Source organism: Lissotriton helveticus (genome assembly GCF_964261635.1).
Source record: "Lissotriton helveticus chromosome 1_1 unlocalized genomic scaffold, aLisHel1.1 SUPER_1_unloc_39, whole genome shotgun sequence".
Taxonomy (NCBI): domain Eukaryota; kingdom Metazoa; phylum Chordata; class Amphibia; order Caudata; family Salamandridae; genus Lissotriton; species Lissotriton helveticus.
The window spans coordinates 1,969,789-1,993,913 of record NW_027611680.1 but is presented as its reverse complement, the minus strand read 5'-3'; positions in this window follow the sequence as shown (position 1 = coordinate 1,993,913).

The window sequence follows — 24,125 nt, the reverse complement described above, 5'->3', positions numbered from 1 at the left end:
CTATTCCTTAACTCATCCAGGATGAATTGCATCACTAGCTCCGTGCTATGATGCGCACGGAACCCAGCTTGGTTTTTCTCAAGTAAGATATTTTTCTCCAGGTAATCAGAGAGATATGTAAGGACGTGCTGCTCCAGAACTTTGGCCAGAAATGGGAGCTGAGAGATCGGCCTAAAGTTCTTTAAGTTCTTTACGTCTGCCCCCGTTTTTTTCAGCAGGGGGATCAACCGTGCCTCCTTAAAGGGGGATGGGACCAGTCCTATTTATAGGGAATTATTGAGGAGAGACAGAACATCTTCCTCAATGCTAGGCATGGCTAGTTTAAAAATCTCCAGGGGACACGGGTCGGCCCGAGAGCCTGATTTAACCCGCCCTACAAGGTTTGCCAATCTGTCCTTTGTAATCAAGGGCAGGGTGACTAAGGGATCATCTACTGGGCGGATGATCGGGACAATCTGTAAAGGACAGTCCAAAATTGGGGTAGTAGCTATATCCGATAAGAGATCTTTAATCTTGGTGGAGAAGTAGTCCTGAAATTTTTGGCAGTCTTCTTGCCTGAACTCAGGACTCTGCTCCTTATTTTTCCTGAGTTCCATAAGGACCTTGAAGATTTCTTTCTGTGGGTCCGGAGCTCTAGAAATCCTGTCCTCATAGAACTCAGCTTTCCTTGTCAAGATAGCATGTTTATAGGAAGCGAGCTCTTGTATGTAAAGACTCCGTGTGTTAAGGCTGTATCTCTTCCGCCATGCTCTCTCAGATTTACGTAGCATCCTCTTTTTTTCCCTAAGGGATTCATTATACCATGGGTCCCCCGCTCCTCTATCTACCAGTTTCATCCTTCGAGCTGGTGCCACGAGATCCACTACCCTATTTAATGTGTCTGTTAAGGCTTTGCAGATGATCTCTGGGTTCTGTTCCATCTTGTTAATATGAGGACGGGCTAGGAGATGAGCTACCATTTCATCCCCATCTATACGTTTCCATTTCCTCATAGCCCTCCATCCTGCTCCGGGCTTCCCCTTCTGTTCATCTACCGATATCATACCTTTCACTAGATAGTGGTCTGACCATGCACAAGGCTGCCCAACTACTGGGCCATGATCCCGGCCATGATCCGGGATTGTTATCCAAACGAGATCCAGGGTGTGGCCCTTCTGATGTTTAGGGCCCATTACCCTCTTAACTAGCCCAAAGGACCTGAGAGCCTCATCTATCTGATTGGCTTGACCTTCTTTAGGGGACTTATCCCAATGGAAATTTAAGTCACCCAAAATAATTACATTATTGTATCGAGATCGAACATCCTGGACCAATTCCAGGAATAAATCCGAGAAGACCGGCAACGCCCAGGGGGGTCGGTAGACTAGCAAAACAATCCAGAGTCCATCCCTATCCCGAGCTTGACACCCAAGACCTCGGCCCCTCCCAGGCTTTCAGCAAAGAATCTTTCGCCAGTACTCCGTGTATCGCTGCTAAGATCATAATCCCTTCGCCAGAACAAAACAAATCATGAGCAACTAAGGGGCTCATAAATTGATCATAATCCACGTCACGAGACACCGTACTGCAGAGACACATATCCAGGGTCCAGTCAAAATTTCAGCTCAGGCAATGAAAGACAGGCTGGACGCATGTGAAAACCCAAAATCGAAACGATAATCCATAAGCTGCGCTCAATGTAGCCAAAGGCAGCGCTACATATTAACTAAGCATTTGGTTACGGAGCAGCAACAGCCAGGACAGATTGTTGTGTGGCACAGGATGCGCATCCATTTTTAAACAAACAAATTAGCAGAAACACACTGCCAACTAAAGCGAGCATTAAGGGAACGCCACCAAAAAGGCTTGAAAAAATCGAATGAAAAAATGCCAGGAACACACCAAATATAGTTTGGAAAGAAGTCACAAGGCCACCACTGACAACTTTAAAAAAGTGTGCTAACCCTGTTGTGGAGGAGGCTTTAAAGATATTCTGAAGTAACTCCCCAAAATGCAGGGGTAGATCCGTATCCAATAAAGCATGCACTTCTGTGCGGGTGTTTGCTACGTGAAGGACAAATGTTTCACGAGCAGATGTAAGGGCAACTTATTTCTGAGACAATAGAGCTCTTATTCGACTCATCTTGTGGAACTCTGCTTTCAAGGTCGGGATCGACGGCCAGATGGAAACATCCAGCTTCCCATGTGGAGGAGGAAACAGAACGTTTTTACAACAAACTACTCTTTAGGAAACGGTAACCACGTAAGGAATTCCGCTGAGCATCCCACAACACTCTTCATTATTTAAAAGTAAATAACTCCTGTTTGCAAGTAAAGTAAATGTCGGTTTAATAGCCGGTGTAAGTGTGCCTTTCAAAACACAAGCCAAATTTGGCTCGTTCTGATTACATGAGCCATGCAATTGGATATTCCTACACACGAGTGAGTGATCAGGTGTTGTAGTGCAGTCTTCACCATTCAAATAAACTTCTTTACCCTCCCTCAGACACCTATAGGTAAATAGTAGCGACCATGCTTCATGGAGATAAGCACTGCCCAAAGGTTCATACCTGCCATATTGGAGGCTTTCCTTAAATCTGGAAAAACACAGCCAGAGGTGACCGGATACTGGTGATAATAGCGTTATAAATTATCGCCTTCGGTTCAATCCGTCTCTATGGGATGCGGAGTATTTAATTCTCCGGATCTTGTCGGTGTAATACGGCCTCCCTGCTCCACTCGTAACTCTTCAAAACTGGAGAAGATAGGAAAGCCTACCCCAAGATAACCAAGGAAACGGTGGCTCCCACTACTCTAACACAAAAGTTTATTATATCTAAGAAATGTATCTTGCACTAATCTGAAACTAGTGGCACGTGATCTCATGACGAATGGTATTGAGAAGAATATCGCCTCTAATTTAATACAGAGGAAGACATTCCTTTCCCATAAATCTAAAGAGCTTTTTGTCCTGATGAAGGTGCAATAATAAAACCGAAACGCTGCGTCGACAACTTTTTAATCAAGTTTTTAACATGCTCTTCATGTGATTTTTAACACTGTATTTGTAAACGGGACTGTAACTATTGTTGAATGTATTATTTTTATACTGAATGAATTGTACAATTTTTTACATAACAATCATCATTGGACATTGCGTTTTTCATATTTTACCTATTTGAATGTGTCCTTAAACATTGTGGTTTTCATTTATAAGGGTTTAAGTGTTCGCTAAAGGCGTTATTGTCAAGACAGTTTCTATGTCTTCAAAATAGGGACTCCCCTGTGCTCTTTAAGTTCAGCCACTCGAACCCAGATCATTTTATGTTTTATCGTACTACCTTTGGAATCGCGATATTCATTTTGAGTCCAAAAGAACAGATTGTAATTGTAAGTCTGGACACAGTAGTAAGAGCCACTTACAATGAGAGTAGTCACACCAGGATCTGCGTACTCCAATGCGAGCAGAAGAGCATGGAGCTCTGCCAATTGAGCCGTACAGTCTCTAATGTCTGTGTATGCACGACATCGGAATTGAACTCTTCATTCACCATTGTACCGACCACATTTGTGCAGGCTAAGATATATGCCTGCTTAGACCCATGCGCAACTTGCACAGAACCGTCAGTGTAAATGATACAACGGAAATCCTCCAAAGGACGCATTGTCAGAGGAGCAGGATGAATAAGTTCATACTGTAAGTACTCCTGCAACTGCAAGGAGGCATCAAAAACAAACGTGACAACTGGAGACGTCAAAGATGTTGCCCATTGTATCCACAGTGGGTGCAAAGCTTTTGAACTTAGTACACTGGCCTTTGTCACTGCTTTTAGGGCAGGATACGGGGTAACAAACAACATGCGTTTTACCTGTGACAGTGCACGTTCCTTCAGATTCACCATTTGCACTGCTGTCAAAACTTTTTCCACAGTGGAAACCGCATTTCAGCCGAAGTGTACAAGGGTGACTTGTAAGCGATAGCTACTGTGTCTCCTTCGTTAAAAGTAAGGTATGTGATACCCACCGCCCCAGGGACGATTCTTATTACCAGGCTGGTGCGGTTATCACGAGTCAGCAAGAATTTAGATTCTAGAAGATCAGCCTGCAATGATTGCAAAAGGGCTGTATGTTCAGGCAGCCAACACGATTTGGAAAATTATAAGTACGCCCTAAATTCAAGAATCCCAGCAAGGATTGCAATTTTTTCAGTGTTGTTGGAGCGTGCAATTGTGCGCACTTCTCCAAGAAGTGAGGAGCCAAGCCTCTACCTTCATTGTTGAGCTCATAGCCCAGGAACAACACTGTGTACTCTGCAATGTGAGACTTTGCAAAGTTAAATTTGTAACCGAAGTCCACAAAACAACATATTATGCGGTTAATGCGAAAGAGATGCGCCCATATTTCATAATCTGTGAGATAGATGTCATCCAAATACGATCACGCATCTGGGTCAAAGCCCTCTAAAAGAGAGACGATACGGGCAGCATACACTCCGGGACTATTTTATAGCCCATGGGCAGTCTTTTAAATTGCAGTTGTTCGCCACCACTGGTAAAACTGTTCCATTGGGAACTGACACCAGATAAGTTGTGGGCAAAAAAACCATTGGAAATGTCAAGTGTGGTTTTAAACCTTTTACGCACAGACCATCCACTAAAGCAGAGCCGTGGGTATCATGTACTGCGCAGGTACGGCTATGTGAGTTTAATTGCCGGTAATCCAATACCAAACGGTGAGAACTGTCAGGCTTGGTCACAATAAATAACGGGTTTCAATTACACCTTGATATTCCAATTGTTCAAGGATTTCTGCCACGGAAGCTTTCGCTTCACGCCACATGGGGTATTGGGGTTGAGGCTGTGGCATAGACCATAAGTGAATCTCGTGTTGGGGGGAAAATGTATCCCACCCACAGTGAGTACTGTACAAAGCTGGCGCAAATGCCTTAGCCCACTCTTCTGCAAAATCAGCGCATGCTCTTTCGATACCGTGTGCGCGAAACTAGGGAGGATTACCTCCTCCCCTCTCGGAGCTGCGAGAACAAAAGCTGAGGGTCAGTCAGCCTCTGCTAACAAAATGTCATACGTAGTTGTAAGATTTTCCCCCAAAAAACCTTTTTATAGTACGTTGTATGTCACCTTCGATAAAAAGGACAATCTCATAAAGCCTGTCAGGGGTAGCTACTCTAGTGTCAGCTGTCTCAACAACTACATATTCGTCAGTCGCTGTCACCTTCAGTAGTGGAGGCAGGGCCTCTCTCCACTATGGTAATCTCCGCTGCGCTATCCATTAGAGTCAGCGCCCATGTCTGATTCCGAAGCTGAGTGCTCACTATCTGTGGCATATCTCGCTGTTAAAGCGGCAACTATCTTTTTCTGAAACTGGGGTCTCTTCTGCGATGAATCATCCTGCTTGCCTTTCCCGTCTTTCGGGCGAACTGGTCGCGATTCTGCTGGCCACCCCATCCTCTGCCGCCGCCACCACCACCGGACAATGAGGCCAATGTGTCCTGTTAAGAACGAGGAGAACGTTGATCAGGAACCTGAAATCGATCAGGTAACTTAATCATAGCACGGTCGCGCAAGTCATAAGCGCGCTCAGTAGACGTAGGCACTGGAGAAGCGGGATGTGACTCCTGTTTCTGTAGCTGTTTAACCTGTTTTTTGTTGTTACTCCAATTTTCCTTTTGAGATTTGGGCTGAACATCTCTATCTGATTTCTGGCTCTGAGGATGTTTTTTCTCTTTAGTAGAAAAGGGCTTGCCACCTAAAGTATTACGGTCTATGGTATTAAAAGCCGCCGTTATAATTCTCGGTAACTGACAGGTTTATCGGCATCGGGGTCCTGGGGGGGGGGTTGGTGGGTGTTGTGGCCCTCCTGGTGGTCTGAGCTGCATGATCGTTGGCTCCATGGCATTTGTTGTTCTTCAGGTGTGGCTCTGGGCTGTGGTGCTGACTGTGGTTCGACTTTACACCAGGTCAGAGCAGGTGTTAATTTCCTGGTGTTAACGTGCCTTATCGCCTGTACTGTGTTCTTAGGGCCAATCGGGCTGTTCATTGTGAATGTTGAGGAGTGTTGTTGTCGCGGCTTTTGGCACGGGAACGCCTACTCTACATCTCATTAGTGACAGTTGCTGTGGTCATCTGTGGCGATGTTTATTGCGGCTGCTATTGCTGGTAAACTGGTGCTATGCGGAGTTTGCACCAGCTTGTGAATGGGATTATGGGGCATATTACCAAGCAAAAGCAATAATTATCGCTATTGCTTAGTTAGAGACAAAAATTTACCGCTGCGCTGCGGCGATTTTTACCGCAAATAAACCTTGGTATTACCAAGGTTTATCGCAAATGCGATAAAAATCGCCGCAATGCATGAATATCGCTGAAAAGTCAGCGATATTCATGCATTACCGAGCTAATGCTCTTAGCCATGTTATCCACCTCCCATTGGCTAACATGGCTAAGAACTGCTCAGGGCAGGTGTTAGCTTTTGGAGATATTCGCGCTTAGCGCGAATATCTCCAAAAGTTGGTAATAGGAGATAGCGATGTTAGCAACTGTTTTCAGTCGCTAACATCTTGGCACGCCCACTTTGCATGTCATTAGTGATAAACTGGTGTTAGCGACAGCTAGGTAATAGAGAGATAATTTTATTTCCGCTTTCTTGGCTTTTAAAGCCAAAAAAGCAGAGATAAACCCCCTTGATAATATGCCCCTTAGTTTTTATCGTAAGTTTGGCTGCGATAAAGTGCAGTTAACTCGGCAATAGCTCTTTCCCCCTCAGTGTGTGTGAATCTAGTAATGAAAAACTTTGACGGATGGATTACAGCTCGGCGAGTCAGCAGCAAGGATTGCTACGCCATAGTGGTGGCCACATCTCCCTTACTGTCAAGATCGTTTGCATGACCAATCCAACCGCCTACCGCAATAACATACATTTGTGCAAATGGTTCCTTAAAACGTACAGTCTTTTTATCGGAACAGCGGCAAAGACATCAGTTACACTTCTTAACCAAAGTCCCTATATTGGGAATTATTTGCTCTATCAATGCTTTCTTCTGTAATCTCTAGCACAATACTTCAATAACCCGGAGTTTCCCTTAGAAAAGTAGTGTGCTTTGCTACGTTTCGTGTCTTCCAACTTGAGGACTGATACTCTGGCCCCTTCAATCTTAAATGTCCGCTCTTTATCGTTTTCAATGCCACAAAGAGCCCTAATCTTAGAATGAAAGTAAAGCAGCAATATGAGGCGCGCACAGGATTGTGGGTATGCAGAGTGCTGGTGACGCGCTGAAGGTTCCTCTGGAGCCTCCCGACCTCTAGCGACAGGAGGGAGCGTTGCACCTCCCGCTCCTTCAGGCAGGGGCGCGTCATCACGTGACCCCGCGAAGGAAGCGCTGAGAACACCTCGCGCGAGGCCGACCGCCCTCAATAAACTCACATTTCAACCAATCACGGAGTTTCCTGCAGAGAAACCCTCAAATAATGTAAACCGTTTTTCGCTTCTCACGGCCACTCTGAGTGCGCGTGATTCGTGGAGAGAATATATAGAACTATCTACTGGTATGGTGACATTATACAGGTGACGTGTCAGTCAATCTCATGAAAGCCTCTGTGTGCTCAGCTACAGGCGCTCCTTCTTCTATTAAACAAACGCCTGTGTCGCTGTACTGATGAATCAGATGTTTGCCGCAGAGGCTTCTGGGTATGCAAATGAATGTGTGTGGCCACGCCCCCTTTATTGACAGCACGGTCCCTGCAGCAGCGACTTGTGCTCTTGGGATCCCAAATGTATAATTTACGTCTAGAGTCGGTTTCAAACAATGGGGGTGGGGGCGAATATTTATTTATTTATTTATTTATTTATGCAATTTTATATAGCGCGAACTTTACCCGAAGGTGTCAGAGCGCTTTACATAGGATGCAGTTGAAAACATAAGGACTGACGGTTACATGCGTAAAATGATTGCACATTCTTGCATTACATAAGAACCAGTTGAAAGCATGCGGACTTAGAATTACAAGCGTTACAAATACACTTTATTTGTTTCGGGCGTCATTTTGGACCGCGATCCAATGTTACACTCATTATTGAAGGTCCCACTATTGGCTATGCCAATGCTTCGTTATTGATAGTATATAGTACAATACACTAATAACCCGGAATTTCCCTTAAAAACGTAGTATGCCGAGTTTCGTGCCTTCCCACTTGAGGACTGATACTCTGGCCCCTTCAATCTTAAATGTCCGCTCTTTATCGCTTTCAATGCCACAAAGAGCCCTAATCTTAGAATGAAAGTCAAGCAGCATTATGAGGCGCGCACAGGATTGTGGGTATGCAGAGTGCTGGTGACGCGCTGACGGTTCCTCTGGAGCCTCCCGACCTCTAGCGACAGGAGGGAGCGTTGCACCTCCCGCTCCTTCAGGCAGGGGCACGTCATCCTGTGACCCCGCGGAGGAAGCGCTGAGAACACCTCGCGCGAGGCCGACCGCCCACAGTAAACTCACATTTCAACCATTCATTGAGTTTCTTGAACAGAAACCCTCCAAAAATTGAAAGGATTCCGCTTCTCACGGCCCCTCGAAGTGCGCGTGATCCGCGGAAAGTATCGAGCTAAAAGACGGAGAGGAGTGCTGTCCGCACAATCACCATGAAAATATAACTTCTTAATGGTAGGGTGACTTTACAGCGGTAACGTGTCAGTCACCCTCATGATACCTGTGTGTGCACAGCTATAGGGGCTCCTTCTCCTTTTAAACAAACGCCAGTGTCGCCTGTACTGATGAATCGGGTGTTTGCCTCAGAGGCTTCTGGGTATGCAAATGTCTGTGGCTGGCCACGCCCCCTCGGTGACAGCAAGGCTCCTGCAGCAGCCCCATGGTGACTTGTGCTCTGGGTCCAGGCTGTGAAGAGTCTCAAAATCCAGTAATAATCATACAGGCACCATTTCAGGACAGGGAGGGGGAGATTTAAAATAGAAAATCAGGAGAATGAAAATCCCCCATTGACTTCTGTTGTAGAAAATGCAATTTCAGGCAAGAGACGGCTAAAATAAAGGCATTTTTGGCTTGAAAAATCGGTAGTCTCCCGCCTGAATCGGGTCTATTGGCATGTATGAATAATGACCAAAGGCTCCGTGGGGCTAGGGTACTTCCACAATATACTCGTGTGCATACGTGCCAATAGGCCCGATTCACACAGGACAGTCCCGACTTTTGAAGCCAAAAAGGCTGTCTCCTGCCTGACATGGCAGCTTCTTCAATGCAAGGCAAAGAGGGAATGCATCTAGCCCTGCCCAGAACCACGCATCAGGAGTGAGACTAACACATGTTACTGCTGGTGTCCACATCAATAGACTAAAATGCTTTAGTCACGCAATTATAGCGCTCGGGGAACACTGCAGGAGCCGTCCTCGAGGAACTCAGCTGCGCAGCCCTGAGCGATCGCACTGGCATGCGCTGTGCTTGTAGAGCATGCTTTCTCACTTGTTGTAATGTTGACTCACACTGCAGAGCCTCCTAATGAAGGTGCTCCGGTGCCCTGTGGAGAATCAATCAATCAATCGATCAGAGGGCAGGTGTCTCTGTCTGAAAATATTCCAGACATGGATCCTGGAGGCAGCACCTTGCCTGTTGTTCGTTCCCGGCAACGCACCCGTCCCACTGTGACCTCACACGATCTGATTGACCTGAGTCAGACACCTCCAGGCACCAGCTTTATTTTAAGTTGCCGCAACAGCACATTAAATCTAGACATCAAAGGCCTTCACCCACGCCCAAATGAAGCCTACCTGCTGAGGGTTTCAGATCGCTATGAGTAAAAAAAAAAAAAAAAATTCAGTGTAGTTATGAGTGACATTTCAATGGCTATGAGTGAAACTTACTCAAAAGCAAAATCAAGCAATGAACAAGAGGAAAAACTAATAAATATCAGAAGTTACACCCATTTGAGCAACGAGAAACTCTAAGAAGATCTTAAAAACTGCTGCAAAGCACCAGTAATGGAAGGGCAGTAGCCAGAGACAGACTGCACTTCTCAGTCACAGAGGGCAGGGGGCACTACAGCTGCTCAGAAGATGATCTCATTGATCTGATCATTCATGGTGTAACTAGGGGATTATACCATGAGGCCCAAGCGCAGGCATATTTGTTATTATACCACCATATTGCCGAATCCATCATTCAAGTCTTAAGTATTGATGCGTGTAAGTCAACACTGTAAAAACCCTGCGACTGATACACCCATACCTATACATTCTGTCCTTGCATCTCCTGGCACCAAGGACAAGGTATGTGCTCTGCAGTGTTTGCTGGTTTGATGTGCCGGGTTTTTAGGAACCCGGTGGTGCCAGGGGAACAACACCCAGAGACCTCTTGGTTCTTCCTGTTTTGGACCACAGAAACACGGAGTCTTCTAGCTGATGTCAAGGATCGAGTTTATTGGCTGCAACCAAGTAACAAGCGTCCTAGAAGTACAACAGCACTGTGTGTATATTCTCAGGAGACTGTTCATTTTTACAGAGCCAGCCTTCTCTTCTTATACACAATATTACACTTCAGGCAAGAATTCCTAGGTTTACAGTTTAGTCATATACATATTTTCACAACAAAGGAAAAGCAAAGTCATGAGGGCTAGCCCATATTTTCGTTTGTCCAGTTTGTGATGGATTACCCAGCAAGGCCCAGAACTACCATCAGATATCGATGAAACCCCAATAAAATCGGGTACCTCCTCCTTGTAAAACTAGCCATAAAGAAGAAACAGAGACAGGTGTGTGTATGATAAAGCGTGGTTTGTATGCAGTGAATGGTTTATGACATGTTGCGCCTTGATGTTAATCTCGCTTGGCCATTGGGTTGGGGACTGCCCGAACAGGTTTGGCTGGAGGCAGTGAAGGCAGCTCGCCCAGGTCAGAGAGGAGTCAGGAAAGGTCTACGTGTCCTTTCAGCTCGATTGACTATGTAAGGGCAACCACAAGATGGATGCCGCTCACAAAATGGAACCCGAGGGTTCAAAGACAGAAAGTACGATTTTAAGGTGATTGCATCACTCGATCGTGACGCAAATGCTCAGGCATAATGCCTTAATCATTACTGGTCTGCCGATACCAAATTCGTCATAGTATGATGATGTTTTCTGACACAAGTGTTGGGCTTCGTTACCACATTATAGCAGGGTCCAGATTTTCAGTACCACAGACCCTCCTTTTGCCCTTATATAGGCAATAACTCATGCTAATGTGAGTCCAAATCTGTATTCATGAAGTCATGGAGATGCTGCTGTAGCATCATCCTGTTGCTCAGTTCATCTCTTGACACAGGCTTCCTTACACATGATGTAGCACAGAGGCCACATATTGCAGGAGCACACTGTACACATAAGCAGAACAGGAACAGAATGGCTAAGATCATTCCAATGAATATCAGAATTTTCCATCCCCAGGCAGATATCAGTTCCCAGAACCACCCCAGTAAGGACCAGTCCCCTTTATCCACGTGAATGGAATCCGAGATCTTGTGTAGTTTGGAGATGGCCTGGTATACTGTCGGAGCATTGTCAGGGACGAAAATGCAGCAACTGGATTGGATCACTCTACATACCCCACCACGATCTGCAAGTATGACGTCTAGGGCAACCCTGTTCTGAAGTGTCATAAGGCGGTCCGACTGGAGCTCCGCAGTCAAGTTACTAAGGGCACCAGCCGTTTCAATCACGGCGGATTCAACTACCCTCGTCAGTTGGCGAATGTTCCTGCTGTTCACCATAGGCCCCCAAAACGGCAGAAAACCTTTTGCGAAATCTCCAAACTCCTGTTCCGCAGTGTCGTCTTTACTCACGACACCCCTAACTGTCCTTGTCCAATGGTAATCTGCCTCGGCCGTGTAGGTGGGTGGCAGCAGAAACGAGATTAAACATGTGCCCGAAAAGTCAGGGGGCAACCATGTGTATGCTCTATCGTGGCAGACGAAGTAGGTACCCGTAGCTGCTAAAAATGAAGGAGATGTCTGAGATGAGAAGACATAAGTTTCGGTACAGACACTCTTCCCTAGCTGGGCTCTGGGGTTTTTGCCATTTCCCTGCAGACATAGGTGACCTTGGTGGGGTACTATCCAGATTGGGGAGGATTTCGTTGATTTCTGACTCTCAGTCAAGGAAATTCCATATTGAGTTACATTCCATTTACTGTAAGGCGTCAATTCACCTCTGGGGATCGTTTTAAATGTCTCGATATCCCTGCTCATATTTCTAATTCCCGCCACAAGTGCCTTGTTGCTTGAGTTTTTTCCTGGGACATATGGTTCGAGGGCAAACAGGAACATTGCTCGAAAAGCCCATAGCGAACCATTGTAGCCAAATGGCAGGACAAAATACGGGATACCCTTATCTGTCGTGTGTGGCATGAGTCCATATACCCAACAATTTGTTGTGTTCATTATAGACTGGTGCTGGTGTAGGAGTTGGACGAATGAGTTATTTACAAATTCTAGTCTTCTGGCAGGCTCGTGTTCAGGTAGAGGGTGAAAGGAGTGCGGGGAAACAGTAGTAGGAGGTGATGGTTGTGTAGTGTATGCAAATGAAACTCGAAAAGTGAATAAAGCATAACCAATCAAAAACATCATTTTGCTACACAACATAAAAATGCATGTTATTGAAAACTGTTTTCTTGCCATCACAGTGCATATTTTACTTTCAGAGTTCGTTGATCTGGCAGGTCTCTCTATTTTGGGAAACTCCATCCTCTAAGTTGCTGCCCGCGGCGGGAGGTTGATTCTGCTAAGGAGTGCTTCCGTCAGTTTAGGGCAACTCCCTTAGACCGACCAGAACCGTCGACCTAACCGTCTTCGGCTGCACCCCAAAGACTTTGGGCAGCCGCGGCCCTAGCAGCAGAACCGGATGGCGGTTCGAAAATCAAAAATGAGCAAGTTTCCTGGATGAGAGAGCTGCACAATCAAAAAAAGAAAAATGTGTTTATTTGTCCATAGTCATAGGTCTTGGCCTTAAGTTATAGCGATTTCGACCAGGAGTTGCATGGTCTTGAAACAGGAGTTCAGGCTCAGGAGTGTCCAATTGCATTGACGGTGGCACAGATCCTTGCAGAATGTTGTCGCTTTCCTCTTCAGAAGTAGTTCCGTTCAAACGTGCATCACTGAACGGCAAGAAGCGAGGCACAGTCTCGGTCTCAGAGTCAGCAATTCCCTTCTGGACCCACCGGTCATAGGGCAAAGGTAAAGGTACTCGTTTAACGTGCACGCCGTGCACCCAGCTTTTCTTGCTGTGCACACGGACTGCGGTGCAGGTTGCCAGCAGCACTTGGTGGGGTCCCGTCCAGCGAGGCTGTTCGTTCTTTGTTCACTGGAAGTTGTGTACTAAAACCCATGTGCCACGTTCAATAGCGTGGCCTGGATCATCAGAAGCTGGTGGTAGGGAACTGTGAACCTGTTGGTGCAAAATACGTAATTTAGTTGTCAATTCGTACAAATAGTCAAGCAGCACAGGATGCTCTACCTCACTAAACTTTTTGGGTCTAGGCACTCCCCATATGTTGGCCGGACGGCCGAAAACTATTTCATAGGGACTAAGTTTCACTCTACAGTGGACAGTCATTCTCGTAGATAGGAGCGCCAAGGGCAGAGCGTCAGGCCATTTAAGACCTGTGCTTGCTTGGATCTTGGCAAGCTTCAACTTCAGAGTGCTGTTATAGCATTCTACTAATCCAGCTGATTGGGGGTGATTTGCAGCGTGGAACTTCTGGTGTATGCCTAGACTCTCACAGACTCTCTTCATCACTCGTCCCACGAATTCACTCCAGTTATCACTCCAGATCATTCTCGGCATTCCAAACCTAGGGAAGAATTCCTTGACAAGGGCTTTCGCTGTGGATAAGGCAGTATTGTCCTTAAGGGGATACGCTTCCACCCACCTGGAAAAGGCGCAAACAACAACGAGTACGTACTTCAGATTGTCGCACCTTTCCATGTGGATGAAATCTAACTGCAAAACCTCGAACGGGTACGTTGGAGGTGCAAAATGACCAGCTGGAGTTGGGGTTCCCCTACCAGGATTGTACTTCAGACACATCATGCAGTTCTTGACCACGTTCTCTGCACATTTGGGTATTCCACTATTCTGCCATACTGGAGCCAACAACGTACAGATCCCTTTCACACTGATATGAGCCATTCCATGAGCCATTGTAACCACTGCAAGCACATACGCATCAGGTAACAACCATCTCTGATGTTCTGACAATTCGACCCAACAACCATTCGAATCCAATTTGCCCTTGCTTTCTCTCCATTCATTCACCTCTTTCTCTGTGGCATCGGATTGAATAGACTTCACACTCTCAATCGTGTCTTCACACATGCCAACGTCACCAATCCATCTCGCGGGGCCTGCAACATACATTCGACTCATCACATTCCTTGCAGTGTCTTTTGCAACTTCATCTGCAAATGCATTCCCATGACCAACATCATCCGTCACCTTTCTGTGTGCACTGCATTTCACAATCGCCACTTGTAGTGGCAAGGTTAGTGATTCGAGAAGCTCATTCACTAGCTGACCATGTTGAATCTTTGCACCATGCGATGTCAGGAACCCACGTTCACGCCACAATCGTCCAAAACTGTGAGCCACGCCAAAGGCGTATTGGCTGTCTGTGTACACATTCACTCGTCTTCCTTTTGCTAACACACACGCTCTTGTAAGTGCAATTAGTTCTGCTGCTTGCGCAGAATTGTGTGGGATATGTGCAGTTTCTACAATCGTATGCAACGTTGTCACAGCATATGCTGCTGTTGTATCACCATTCGGAAATTTGAAACACGAACCATCAACCCATAAAGCATCATTACATTCAGGAAGGGGAGTATCCTGCAAGTCTACTCTCCCTTCTGTCTCTTCTTCTGTCCTAAAACAGCAGTCGTGTTGTTCGACCTCATCTGTCTCTACTGGAATGGGCAATAACGTGGCTGGGTTGAGTGTATCACACCTCTTTATGTGTATGTGACTCACTAACAGTGTCAGCTCATAACTTGACAATCGAGCACTATTTAAATGCTGTGTCCTTGTTCTGTTTAGCAAAATGTCTACTGCATGTGGGACCATAACGATCAGAGTGTTATTCATTACTAACCCAGCAGACTGTCGAATACAGACAGCTGCTGCCGCAGTGGCTCTCAAACAACTTGGCAATGCCTTAGCTACGGGATCTAGAGTTGCTGAAAAGTACGCGCATGGACGCTGTTTGTCCCCAAAGGACTGTGTCAGGACTGATAATGCGCAACCTTCCTTCTCATGGACATATAACGTGAAAGGCTTACTGTAGTCGGGGTTACCCAACACAAGAGCCGAACACAATGCATCACGTAATTCGTGAAAACTTTTCTGACAATCTTCAGACCACGGAATGGGTTTTGGTGTATCCTTGCAAGTTAATGCCACCAAAGGTTTGGCCAACAAGGAGAAATTTGGTATCCATTGTCTGCAATATGATGTAATGCCCAAGAAAGCACGCACTTCTCTCTGTGTCTTTGGGACACTCAATTTTGCAATTGCTTGTATTCTCTCTGGGGTCAGCTTCCTTCCCTCCTTCGATAAGATGTGACCTAAGTAGGTCACGTCTTGTCGACAAAATTGTAATTTTGAAAGAGAGACTTTGTGCTTCATATCACATAAATGGCGTAACAATGACAAAGTGGCTTGCTTGCAAATCTCCTCAGTATCTGCAGCAACTAGTAAATCATCGACATACTGAATGAGAGTCGCACCATCAGGTAAAATGATCGTGTCAAGCTGTGATTTCAGAGCCTGACTGAATATCGATGGACTTTCACAGTAGCCCTGAGGAGCGCGTTTGAAGCGGAAGCTTCGGCCTCCTAAATTGAAGCCAAAAATATCTCTGCTCTCCTCGGCAATCGGGATGCTGAAGAAAGCATTCTTCAAGTCAATCACCGAGAACCAAGTGGCTGACGCTGGAACCATAGTCAATAGGGCAGTGATATCAGGAACAACTGGAAACTGTGGCACAACAATCTTATTCACTTCGCTAAGATCAATCACAAATCTGTAGACAGGTGGTTGAGACGGGTCAGTTCGTTTCAAAACAGGCAGAACAGGGCTATTGCAAATGTTGCCTGTTGTCTCTTCAATAACATCTTTCTCAATCAAATCATAAATGATCGCCAACAACGCTTTTTCGCCTTCACTGGAGATCTTGTATTGCGGAATACGTGGCAACCTAACATTGGCTTTCAATGTTATAACATATGGCGCTATTTCCAAAAGACCCACATCATTGGATCCAGTAGCCCACAGTATATCTGGAAGGGAAGACAATTCTGTTGGAATATTTTCCCTTGACAAGTATATTGGAGAAATCACTTTCTTACCTAAGGTAAGTTGTACTCCCGAAGGAGAACAGTACAAAGTCGCATATAATCTTTTTAACAGATCCAATCCTAGCAAGTTTTCACCACAACCTGTTGTAAGAATAAGGGGTGCTTCTAATTCACATGGCCCAACAGAAAGGGACATCGGACTAGAGATCGGGTTCCTAACCGGGGCGCCAGAAAAACCTACTGAAACATTCATTTCGCCAGACAGAGGTGCGCCAGGGCGTTTTGAGTGCATCATAGAACTCTTTGTAGCACCAGTATCCAACAAAAAAGGTTCTGGCACACCTGATGTAATCACCTCAACATAAGGTCCATTCTGATCTACTGGAACTGAAACAACTCCCTCTCTCTGTCCATGGCTGTCCTAGCAATCATTACCCTCATTCTCATTCTCTGCATAGTAGTCGTCAGTATAGTACTGAGTCGTCCTGGAAGACGCATTATTCTGTTGGTCAAAGCTGTTCATGGAATTCTGAGGCGGAAAAGGACGAGTATTCTGGGGGAAATTTCCATGGCCCCTACCTCTAGGAGCCTGTTGAATACCTCTACCTCTTGCACCTGAAACACCATTCAAACGTCGCAATAAAGCTGGACAACTACTCTTGAAATGACCCTCTTCCTTGCAATACGCACACTGATTCGGACCATACAGTAAACGCTGTTAAGAAGACTCGTTTCTTTGCGAGCTTCTTGAATACTGCTGAGGTTGCTGATAGTCGTGCTGACTAGCAGTACGAGGCGGAAAAGCTTGCTGGAGAAGGACTTTAGTTTTCAATTCTTTAGTCTTTTTATCTGCCTTCTCTAGCTCGTCTTTGCGTCTATTTTCGTAGTACTGGGCTGTGGCTAAAATCTGTGCTGACGTGGAAACAGCCCAGGCACTCTCTGAATCTTTCAATTTATTACACAGTTCAGGAAGTAAGTTATGTACAAATTTGTCTACAAACAATCTCTGGCCACCTTCTGTAGCCATATCCTGACCACTATGATTGGTGAAAGTCTCTTCAAACCTCGTGAAAAAGTCAGACACATTCTCGTCTTTCTTCTGTTTGCATGCAGACAACTTGTCCCAATTTACGCGCAATTCGGGCATCAACGTCTTCATATACGTGATAATTCTACCAGGGAGTTCCGCTACTAAAGGCTCAGGTTTAGCGCCACCAACTTGTCTAGCATCAGTAGCGGCGATATTTGCCCATGTGTCACCTAACTCTTGATCATGATCTGCATGATGAATCTTTCCCCATAAAGGCTGTGGAACAACATTTCCAAACAACATGTCTACGTCGGCTAAATTCATGATACAGGAGCTGGCAGTTTGTGATAACTCCTTATTTTAACCTGCAGGATTCCTACGGGGATCAGGCAATGTCTGTTTTAGAGCTAAAACTTCAGATCTTTTCCAGGGAACGTGTACCCATACACGCTGAAAATGCGGCGGAATTGCTGGATTCGCATTCGCATCGCCTTCCCTCCAAACTGGAGGAACCTCTCTCATGGGATACTGTCGCGCCTTTTTCCTACCTGGCATGTCATGATCGGACAGTGATCTAGAATTGCTTCCTTTACTCCTGTAAGACAACAACATCTCTATTGCTGGTTCAACATCAGCACCCACAATCATGCCTTCTGCGAACTTAAATCGTACACAGAATAATTCATTCATATCATATCATATTCTGGATCATTTCCCCTCAAATCTTCACGGAGATATACACACATCTGTTCAAATACATATCTCTGTGTAGAGGCTTCCCACTGATGGAAAACTTCCATAACAGACTGAACGTCATATTTTACAGTATCAGTAACCCATTTACGTGCTAACTCATTCAGAACTTCTCTCTCGTCTTAGTCAGGCAGTCGACTCCGCAACTGTCTACGTTCTGTATTAGGGGTCGTCTTAGGCGACCCAAAGAAAGGTGAGAAAAGACCAGTGACAGTGGTTGCTACTCTCTGTCGAACGGAAGGAGAAACTGGTGGAACGGCAGAAACGTCAGAAAAGACAGGCTGATGTAAAGCAGAAGTCGAGGCAGTAGCAGAAACAGTATTAGGATAAGCGATTGGAGCAGTAGGCGAAGTCATAGAAGAGGTAGATGGGGTATGTAGCAAAGGTGGCGGCCATTGAGAGGGCTGCGCCGGAGAAGTAGAAACCAGCTGAAGAGGGGCTGGTGCTTGAACAGGGACTGCAGTTCGTGCGGCGGGGCGTGGTATAACAAAGCGTCGCGGGGGTGCAGTAGCATCTTGTGCATAGGGGGGTGGTGAACTTAGTAGATGGGACATTAAGGGATCGCTATCAAGTTTCTCAGTTGATCCTTGTCCTTTTTGTGGCAGAACTGGGTAGCATTTATCTACTGCTAGCTTCCTACCTCTAAGCATTTGTTCATTCTCTTGCTCTTCCTCATTATCCCTGTATGCAACGGCAGCTTGTACCATTGACATACCTCTTTTATTTTTCTTTGCTAATTTCATTTCTTTCTGTTTGGCTTCCTTGCGCCATAGGCGAAAAGAGTCAAACATCGCCGGCCGGGCTTTCTTCTTAAAAAGTTTCACCTCTATATTATCTAGGATTTCTGTATCAAAGCTACCGTATTTAGGCCATTTTAAAACACCATCATTTCTGGTGTATTTTATCCACACTTCATTGTACGTGATAGGGCCTACGCCGTGCTTCACATAGAGCTCATATGTTGGAGTTCCAATTGGAGGAACCGGACACGAATCCTCTAATCGGGAGTCCTTACTATAACCAAGACAAAACAAGTTTCCAAGTCTGCTAAGACCAGGCATCTTCGCTCTCTAGTCTAGTTTCAAACTTCAAAGGATTATCGATTACGATATTCTCGTGAATACACGAGTCCCTTGGTTTTGGCGCTTGCAAGTTCCAAACAAAACGTATCTCAAGGATACCAAAAACTAAGAATCAAACTAAGGACTGGGAGACGCTCCACTTATACTTAACTGAAGTATTGAAGATCGATGACGTCACTAGAAGACTCGTCTATCGTTTCGCTCTACCAAACATCAATGGGTCCAAAACAGGGAGATAGTCAGGGCAGCAGTCCTTCGTAGCCGTCGGGACGCGGTGAACCTCGCAGCAAAGACCTTCGGAACCACGTCAACATACAGGGGTCGCTGAAGTGGCTGGCTGTCCTCTGGAATTTTCACACGAAGCTCCTCACGAACATCTGGCTTGGACCGACACCGCTTGATACCGCCCCGAGTTGGGCGCCAACTGAGGTGCCGGGTTTTTAGGGACCCGGCGGTGCCAGGGGAACAACACCCAGAGACCTCTTGGTTCTTCCTGTTTTGGACCACAGAAACACGGAGTCTTCTAGGTGATGTCAAGGATCGAGTTTATTGGCTGCAACCAAGTAACAAGCGTCCTAGAAGTACAACAGCACTGTGTGTATATTCTCAGGAGACTGTTCGTTTTTACAGAGCCAGCCTTCTCTTCTTATACACAATATTATACTTCCTAGGTTTACAGTTTAGTCATATACATATTTTCACAGCAAAGGAAAAGCAAAGTCATGAGGGCTAGCCCATATTTTCGTTTGTCCAGTTTGTGAAGGATTACCCAGCAAGGCCCAGAACTTCCATCAGATATCGATGAAACCCCAATAAAATCGGGCACCTCCTCCTTGTAAAACTAGCCATAAAGAAGAAACAGAGACAGGTGTGTGTATGATAAAGTGTGGTTTGTATGCAGTGAATGGTTTATGACATGTTGCGCCTTGATGTTAATCTCGCTTGGCCATTGGGTTGGGGACTGCCCGAACAGGTTTGGCTGGAGGCAGTGAAGGCAGCTCGCCCAGGTCAGAGAGGAATCAGGAAAGGTCTACGTGTCCTTTCAGCTCGATTGACTATGTAAGGGCAACCACAAGATGGATGCCGCTCACAAAATGGAACCCGAGGGTTCAAAGACAGAAAGTACGATTTTAAGGTGATTGCATCACTCGATCGTGACGCAAATGCACAGGCATAATGCCTTAATCATTACCGGTCTGCCGATACCAAATTCGTCATAGTATGATGATATCTTCTGACACGAGTGTTGGGCTTCGGTACCACATTATAGCAGGGTCCAGATTTTCAGTACCACAGGTTAAGAATGACTCCACCTCCGATAGGTAATATTAACTTCAAAGTGTTTATTCATGGGTTCCTGGTTCCTCATACATAGAGAGCCATGCCAGCAAGACCAGCACAACAGCTACTCCTGGCCAACTGCCCCCAATGTTCCTATTCTAATACCGATCATGTCCCTCACCAACCTACCACTCACAACACTCCAATGTCCCACACACCTTCCCCTCAATACAAATAACAAACACAACAATAGATGAATGACACTTGCTCATTTCCCTCTTAGAACACCAACTACCAAGAAATAAATATGCACACTGTAAATAACTAAAATATAATATTATTCCATCACAAACTCTTTAATATGACCACGCAATTTACTGCCTCTCGCACTTCGAAGTACTCTCACATCTGGATCCCTCTGACCTCCACCATTGGCTACCCCACAACTCCCACACATCTCACTCACCCTAGTGTTTGCGTCAACCCTTGAACACACCTCATCACCCATCAAGTATCCACTAACAGTGTCATGCATACCACACTCCTGACCATTATGTCCGCTAACTCTCTTGCACTCACTCACATGGCATAAATTCCGCACTCTCCCATCTTCAAGTTTCACTGCACCTTCCAACACCTTTACGATCCTCACTGGATCAGACCAACGAGGTGCCCCCTTTTCCACTAGGCCTGGTTTCCTCACCCGCACATACTGACCTCCACCATTGGCTACCCCACAACTCCCACACATCTCACTCACCCTAGAGTTTGCTTCAACCTTTGAACACACCTTATCACCCATCAAGTATCCACTTAGGGTCATGCATACCACACTCCTGACCATTATGTCCGCTAACTCTCTTGCACTCACTCACATGCCATAAAATCCGCACTCTCCCATCTTCAAGTTTCACTGCACCTTTCAACACCTAAGCAATTTTAAGCTTTTTTAAGCAATTGTACTGAAAGTTTTAACTTTCTCAAAGGTCTGATGGATAGGAGATGACAGGGCAGATTTACAAGCCCTTTGCACCACTTTTGCGTCACTTTTACACTTTAAAAATTGGTGCAAGGGGCTTGTAAATCTGCCCGAGATGTTTGAAGTAACTCTTAAGTTGATCTAAGCAACTATATCTTTCCCATTGTTATTGAAAGGCATTTTTGCATGAAGCTAAATCCCTTAATTCATTGCATAGAACGTGACTAGGAGAGTTGTCACAGGAAACAAAGTCACAGTCGCGTTAGGAACAGCGAGCAAAAGCGTCATAGGCGGTAGAGATACGTGTGGGAGAGACCAGAGAAGTGGCTCCCTCGACCGAAGAGGATTTTCTCGGCGGGCTTTAAACCGCTATCAACTTCGATGTGCAGAAGTCCCGTTGGTGTTCTAGAGCGTCTATCCCAGGTGCTGTTTTATTTCTTCTGTAGTCGTCTTTTCCCATTTACTATTCACCATGTGTGAAACAGTAACAATGATGGCACTGAAGACCCAAGGCCCCGGTGCTTTGCCAACAAACATTGGCACCTGAGTGACCGCTGAAGGGAAACATCCTTTACAACGCAGTGTTTACACCGCGGGGCCTTTACGACGCAGCCTTCACAACGCAAGTCGTTACTAGATTCCAACACCTTCCTTACTGTTACGTCGGCTGGAGTTGGAATAGAAAATTAAAATAATCCACAATCCAGCGCCCTCCAACGCAAGTCGTTGTAACGACTTGCATTGTGATAACTGCGTTATAATGGTAGCATGGTGTAAACACCGCGTCGTAATGACATACATCCCCCCTGAAGGCTCCTTGAAGCCCGACCGCTACTTCAGTACAGTTGCAAGCATTAATACTTTTTTTTCCGTTTTGTACTTTCTTAAATGTGATTGGGGGTCAAAAATTGTAAATTATTTCCCTTACTGACCACTATATGAACTCTGTCACTTCAACCAAAAATGAAACGCATATTATTTGCATAGTGGACGTTGCCCGTTTTGCTTGTGATAAACTGCGCACACTGTAGTTCATTGCAACGTTCCCGCTAACTTCTGCAATAAGAACTGCTTGCCTACAGCTAGCACTGGACATTTCGAGGAGTCTAAATGAGTCCATGCAAAGCACTGTGGGGCATATTACCAAGCAATAGCGATAATTATCGCTATTGCTTGGTTAGAGACAATAATTTACCGCATCGCTGCGGCGATGTTTACCGCAAATAAACCTTGGTATTACCAAGGTTTAACGCAAATGCGGTAAAAATCGCCGCAAAGCATGAATATCGCTGAAAAGTCAGCGATATTCATGCTTTAGCGAGCTAATGCTCTTAGCCATGTTATCCACCTCCCATTGGATAACATGGCTAAGAACTGCTCAGGGCAGGTGTTAGCTTTTGGAGATATTCCCGCTTAGCGCGAATATCTCCAAAAGTTGGTAATAGGAGATAGCGATGTTAGCGACTGTTTTCAGTCTCTAACATCTTGGCACGCCCACTTTGCATCTCATTAGTGATAAATATCACTGACATGCAAAGTGGGGCCCAAGATGGTCGCTATCTCCTACTAGCTGTCACTAACTGGTGTTAGCGGCAGCTCGGTAATAGGGAGATAATTTTATCTCCGCTTTCTTGGCTTTTAAAGCCAAAAAAGCGGAGATAAACCCCCTTGATAATATGCCCCAGTATTTCTGAAATCCTGTCTCTTGGTCCAGTTGGGGAGAGAAGGCATTTTTACTGCGGATTCTTCTCAACGTGCTCTACATATAACAGGTTTAGCTAAAAAGCCTCATCTAGTCCGTCTCCAAGGCAATCAGTGGAAATCTAGATTGAGGCATCATGGGAACTAAGAAGTATTAAAAGAAAATCTCATTAACCCCATCCCATTATGCCACCTTTTCCATGAGCTAAAAGGACTATGATAACAAAAAATAAAAACATTAACACATGACTGTCATTTGGCCATATTTGGAGTGTGAGACCAACCAGCATTGAGAAAAAGGAGAGCCGTAACCAGATTTGTATTGCTTCTCCACGAGGCAGCCATGCCTCTGAGTGCCCAGCTGTAGCGGGACAGTATCTTTTTACACTTTTCCTAGCTGAATGATGGTCTATCAGCCATTGCATTTCCTTCAGGTGTTACTGTTGTAGAGCTAATGGTTTGAATGTTTATGACACAGCTTTTGCATGTGAGGAAAGACTAGCTTTTGCCTGACCCTGTTTGGTGACATGCATCATTGGGCTAATTTGTTTATAAAAATGCAATCAGTGCAACACATGGCCAATACTGGAAATGTTAAACTAAATGAATGTTTCATGATTACATTCCGTGTTTATGATCCTTTAGACATGATCCAGTTCACCAGGTGCCACACTACCTTGGATGTTGTTTGATTTAAATTGTGGGTTGCCAAGAAAGAGATAATTTCAGTGATCCTCTGCTGACTTAATCTGTTTTTATCCAAAAGGCAATCTGATAATATAGCATCCTGTACATCTTGTCTTTTTTTGTTTCCTCCCATGGAGCACCTGCCAAGTACTGTATCCTTATGCTTTAGGTGTTTATGTGTTCCTTTGGGGACTCCTTTTTTATTTCTTGCCTGCTCATGTTTAACCGTGGGTGCGTGTTCTCTACTCTGACTGCCAGAAGCACTTCTTATAAGTCTTCTGTTTTGCCTT